Raw genomic sequence first — 6,000 nt, 5'->3', positions numbered from 1 at the left:
CCACAGCCCGGTTCAACCTGTGCCTGCACTCTGGAGGGTCCGGGCTAGAGTAGTGATCCAGCCTGGGGGAGTGGTGCCAAAGCTGCGCACCAGAGCTCCAGTGCTCCCGTACAGCCCGGTCCTTCAGGTGCCTCCTCCTAACATCAGGCTTCCTGGAGGTCTCCCCAGCCTGGTGGGTCCTGTGGCAGCCCCACGCACCAGGCTGTTTCTCTGTCTCCTCCCTACAAGTGGTCCTATCTGTCCGGCGCTGCCGGAGTCTCCCGCCTGTCCGGCGCTGCCAGAGTCTGAGGCGCCAGAGCCCCTCAGCCCAGGGCCCCTCAGTCCAGAGGCGCCAGAGCCCCTCAGCCCAGAGGCGCCAGAGCCCCTCTGTTCCGAGCTTCCACCCCTCTGTCCCGAGCTTCCGCCCCTCTGTCCCGAGCTTCCGCCCCTCTGTCCAGTGGGGTCATTTAGAAGGGTTGCCATGGTTAGGAAGCCACGGAGGCGGACAATCAGGCGGACTAAGACGATGGTGAAGTGGGGTCCGCGTCCCAGACCATCCCCAATAGGTTAACGTTTTGCGGCCGGAGTCCGCACCTTTGGGGAGGGGTACTGTCACGTTCTGACCTTTATTTCCTTTGTTTTGTATTTATTGAGTTGTTATTGGTTTATTGTTTTTGTATGCAGTGTTCAGTACTTTCTTTAATTAAATATTCACTATGAACACATACCACGCCGCATTTTGGTCCTCTGATCCTTCTCGCCTCTCCTCTTCAGATGAAGAGGAGGAAGACCGTGACAGCAGATGGGTCTTCCAAATGGACAATGACCCCAAGCATACTTCCAAAGTTGTGGAAAAATGGTTTAAAGCCCTGACCTCAATCCTATAGAATATTGGTGGGCAGAACAGAAAAGGTATGTGTGAGCAAGGAGGCCTACAAACCTGAGTCAGTTCCATCAGCTCTGTCAGGAGGAATGGGCCAAAATTCACCCAACTTATTGTGGGAAGCTAGTGGAAGGCTACCCGAAACATTTGACCCAAATTAAACGATTTAAAGGCAATGCTACCAAATACTAATTGAGTGTATGTAAACTTCTGATCCACTGGGAATGTGATGAAAGAAATAAAAGCTGAAATAAATCATTCTCTCTACTATTATTCTGACATTTCACATTCTTAAAATAAAGTGGAGATCCTAACTAACCGAAGACAGGAAATTTCTACTAGGATTAAATATCAGGAACTGTGAAAAACTTTAAATGTACAGTACATTATCCCAGGGGCATTGGTAGACACAAGTTAAGTAACTTAATGTATGTCCCCCTAACTGCCCTCAATACTTCTGTTGATCCTACAGCTATTGTATGCAGTAATCTTGTACCTATGAGCCAGACGTATACTGTTTGCACTGAGGCGATGTGCCCTAGTAGGAAGTCCACTGTGTGCAGCTCACCCTGCACAATCAGAGGCAATATAAATAACATGAGCAAGTCTACTTCTGATAAGCTTCCCAGTAAAGCATTAAAAACAATCAAGCAACCCAGAAAAGTACACATGTAGCCTAAGGAACAAGATTCATGAAGTCAATAACTTGCTTGTAACAGATGACATTCATATTCTGACTATCTCTGAAACTCACTAAGATAATACCTTTGACGATACAGTGGTAGCAATAGATGGTTATAACAAAGAAAAGACAGAAATACCAATGGAGGCGGTGTTGCGGTCAATATTCAGAACCACATTCCTGTAAAGCTTAGTGTCATGACGTTGGCCTGGGGGTAGGTTTATGACAGTCATAAATACCTCTTCCCCCTTTTTTCCTCTCTCTACCCTACTGATGTGACATTTGAAAATCCCTTGGTTAACATAGAGATTCTGGGAACATCAGAAGCTGGGGGGAAATGAACTATATTCTGGTAATCCGACCAATTGAACATATGCGGTGGTACTTAATGAATATGATGTCAGTTCGGTTGTCATCTGAGACATTCTCATCAATGATAGGATGACAAACTCTACAGTGGAAAGTCTGCACATTGTAGTTATCGGATTCACATGGAATTGTTGTTCAATTTAAATGTTTGAATATAAAATTATTGGTGAAGAGATTAAATGTAATGTTAGCTTCCAAATGAGAGATTTGGGTTTTCATAAGGTTAGGGCTCTGCTAAATCAGTGGCCCGCCCCTGTGAAGAGACATGGGTTATTAAACTTTTCAAACACACCCTTCTCGCTCCACTATATAAAGCCTTGACGAAAATGTAACCTCCTGTTCCGAGGACGACTGTCCGATGTCAGAATGGTTCAGATAATAACTACAGAACGAAGCCAACCTCAGCGTGAGCTTTGGCTGCGAATGGTATGAACTTTGAATTCTTATTTACTAAAGAAGTGATACCTCCTAGCCGTTGAGTTAGCAACAGCAGCTGCAAACTTGGGCTAGGAATGAACATACAAAGTATGCCGTCTACCACACAACGACGTTACTACAACGTATGCATTTTACCACCAGAGACATTCTTCAAAGGACTCTGTTGGGCAACTCGGCCTTCCATCTACCAGAGTAAATATTTATTGCATTTTCCTTTTCCAAGTGTGCAGTAATTTAGAATGCATAAGATACTGTATTTACGATAGAGACATCACTTCTCCCTTTGTTCCTCAGTGTTCCCGCTCTTCCACTCAAACCCAGCCCCTTTTCTTTGTGTAACCAGCTGTCATATCTGTTCTGCCCGCCAGGGACGTTTTTCCTTTATGACGTCATTTGTAATCAAGGTATGATTAATTCTGTGTATATGTAATTCCATGTGATTAGTTAGATATTTAGTAAATAAATACTTCAACCCAATTTTGTATTGCTGATTCAACTTGTTAGCCAGGGTTCGTGAAGATAACCAAGAATTTACAACATTCAGATGAGACTAAATTAAGGTGACGATTAACATTGACTGGTTGTTAGTATAATTTAATGATGCCAATGTGCTTTCATCAATTGAAAGCCCTTCATCTATTTTATGAGAATTTGTAAGATTTCTTGTTGCATAAAATAGACGCAGACCAGTCTTTACATAATAGGTAATAGAATTTATTCTCGGAGCGCGCTACCACTCAAAACAAAAGCATCCGTTTAAATACAGATCATGATGTCATTTCACTGTCTTAAACGAACCCCCCCCCCCCCCCCTCTCGACAGGATAAAGTAAAGTGAAGAGTTCATTCTAACTTACTAACACACTCCCAGATAACTTTTGACCCCTCAACATTATCGATCACCACTGAACTGACAGGTTTAATTAATAGAAACCCTAGGAATGCACTCACTGCCTAATCTAAAAACCCCAGAGCTAAGTTTCAGGTTGGGTCAACCATAGGCTAACGACCTTATGTGTTTACACAGTCCACAACCCATTTGTTCCTGCCCAGTAGAAATGGTGTTCATTAACATTCTATTCCTCCTTGTCCTGTCACACAATTTCTTCTTATGAACTCATATTGTTAATCAGATATAATATAACAGAGTATAAGTTTACTTACAGTTCCATTTAAAATGATTTGTTCAGTCATATTAATCATAATTTCCTAACACTGGTATTGATGTAAAATATGACTAGGTCTTTAAGAGTTTATTCGGAAGATAACTGCTCTATAAATATTATTTTGTGGTGCCCCGACTTTCTAATTAATTACATTTACATGATTAGATCAATCAGGTAATATTAATTACAGAGAAAGGATTTTATAGAATAGCATGTCATATCACTTAATCTGACATAGCCAAAGACACGACATTAGAGAGGATCTAATGTTAAATACTGTTGAATTAATATGGCTACAGGTTCATCTGCCTCACCTAACGCCCATTCTTGTGGGAAGCTGCTATTGACCACCAAGTGCTAAAAGTCAGTATCTGGATAATATGTGAGAAATACTTGATAATGTATGTGATATCAACATAAAGGTATATTTTCTGGGTGATTTATATTTTGACTGGCTTCCATCAAGCTGCCCACTCAAGAAAAAGCTACAAACTGTAACCAGCTCCTGTAACCTGGTTCAGGTTATCAGTCAACCAACCTGGGTAGTTACAAACAGCACAGGAATTAAATCATCAACATGTATATATTATATCTTCACTAATGCTGCAGAAATGTGCTTGAAAGCAGTATCCAGAGTCATCAGATGTTGTGATCACAATATTGTAACCATATCTAGGAAAACCAAAGTTCCAAAGGCTGGACCTGATATAGTGTATAAGAGGTCAAACATGAAGATTTGCAGTGATTCTTATGGTCATGATGTAAAGAATATTTGCTGGTCTGTAGTGTGTAATGATGAGCAACCAGATGCTGCACTTGACACATTTATGAAATGTTTTATTCCCATTACTAATAAGCACACACCCATTAAAAACATGACTGTAAAAACTGTTAAATCTCCTTGGATTGATGAGGAATTGGACAATTGTATGGTTGAGAGGGATGAGGAGAAAGGTATGGCAAATACTGTAGGTCTGGCTGCACAACTGATTGGCAAATGTACTGCAAATTGAGAAATCATGTGACTTAACTAAATAAAAGAAAAAAAGAAACAATACTATGAAACTATGCAACAGCGGCCCCATTGGTATTTCCATCGAGAACATTCTGACTGGCTGCATCACTGGCTGGTAAGGCAACTGCTCATCCTCCGACCGCAAGGCACTACAGAGGGTTGTACGTACGGTCCAGTACATCACCGGGGCCAAGCTTCCCGCCATCCAGGACCTCTACACCAGGTGGTGTCAGAGGAAGGCCCTAAAAATTGTCAAAGACCCCAGCCACCCTATTCATAGACCCTTCTCTCTGCTACTGCATGGCAAGTGGTACCGGAGCGCCAAGTCTAGGTCCAAAAGGCTTCTTAACAGCTTCTACCCCCAAGCCATAAGACTCCTGAACAGCTAATCAAATGGCTACCCAGACCCTTCTTTTACGCTGCTGCTACTCTCTGTTTATTATCTATGAATGGTCACTTTAACTCTACCTACATGTACATATTACCTCAACCAACCGGTGCCCCACCCCCGCACATTGACTCTGTTATTTTACTGCTGCTGTTTAATTATTTGTTACTCTTTTTTACTTATCTATTTTTTTTTTTTACTTATCACATTTTTCTTCTTAACATCTTAAAGCATTGTTGCTTGAGGGCTTGTAAGTAAGCATTTCACTGTAAGGTCTGTTGTATTTGGCGCCTGTGGCAAATCATGTGATAAATTATATAAAGATTGATAGTAAAACACTTTGGAGGACCTTAAATGAAATGTTGGTTAAAAAGGCAAACTCAGCTCCATCATTAATTGAATCAGATGGCTCATTCATCACAAAACCACTGATATTGCCAACTACTTTAATGTTTGTTTCATTCGCAAGATTAGCAAATTTAGGCATGACATGCCAGCAACAAACGCTGACACTACACATTCAAGTACAGTATATCTGAACAAATTATGAAAGACAAGCATTGTACTTTTGAATTCTGTAAAGTTAGTGTGGAAGAGGTGAACAAATTATTGTTGTCTGTCAACAATGACCAGACACCGGGGTATGACAACCCAGATGGAAAATTACTGAGGATAATTGCCACTCCTATTTGCAATATATCTTCAATTTAAGCCTACTAGTGTGTGCCCTCAGGTCTGGAGAAAAGCAAAAGACATTTCACTACCAAAGTATAGTAAAGCCCCCTTTACTGGTTCAAATAGCTGACCTATCAGCCTATTACCAACTCTTAGTAAACTTTTGCAAGCAATGGTGTTTGACCAGATACAATGCTATTTTACAGTAAACAAATTGACAACAGACTTTCAGCTCGCTTATAGGATAGGACATTCAACACGTACTGCACTTGCACATATTACTGATCATTGGCTGAGAAAAATTGATGATAAAAAGATTGTGGGGGCTGTTTTGTTAGATTTCAGTGCGGCTTTTGACATTATCTGTCACGATCGTCGAAATAACATTCGGACCAAGGCACAGCGT

This window comes from Oncorhynchus gorbuscha, linkage group LG13 (assembly GCF_021184085.1).
Source record: "Oncorhynchus gorbuscha isolate QuinsamMale2020 ecotype Even-year linkage group LG13, OgorEven_v1.0, whole genome shotgun sequence".
NCBI lineage: Eukaryota > Metazoa > Chordata > Actinopteri > Salmoniformes > Salmonidae > Oncorhynchus > Oncorhynchus gorbuscha.
Note: the sequence above shows the minus strand (reverse complement) of the source record.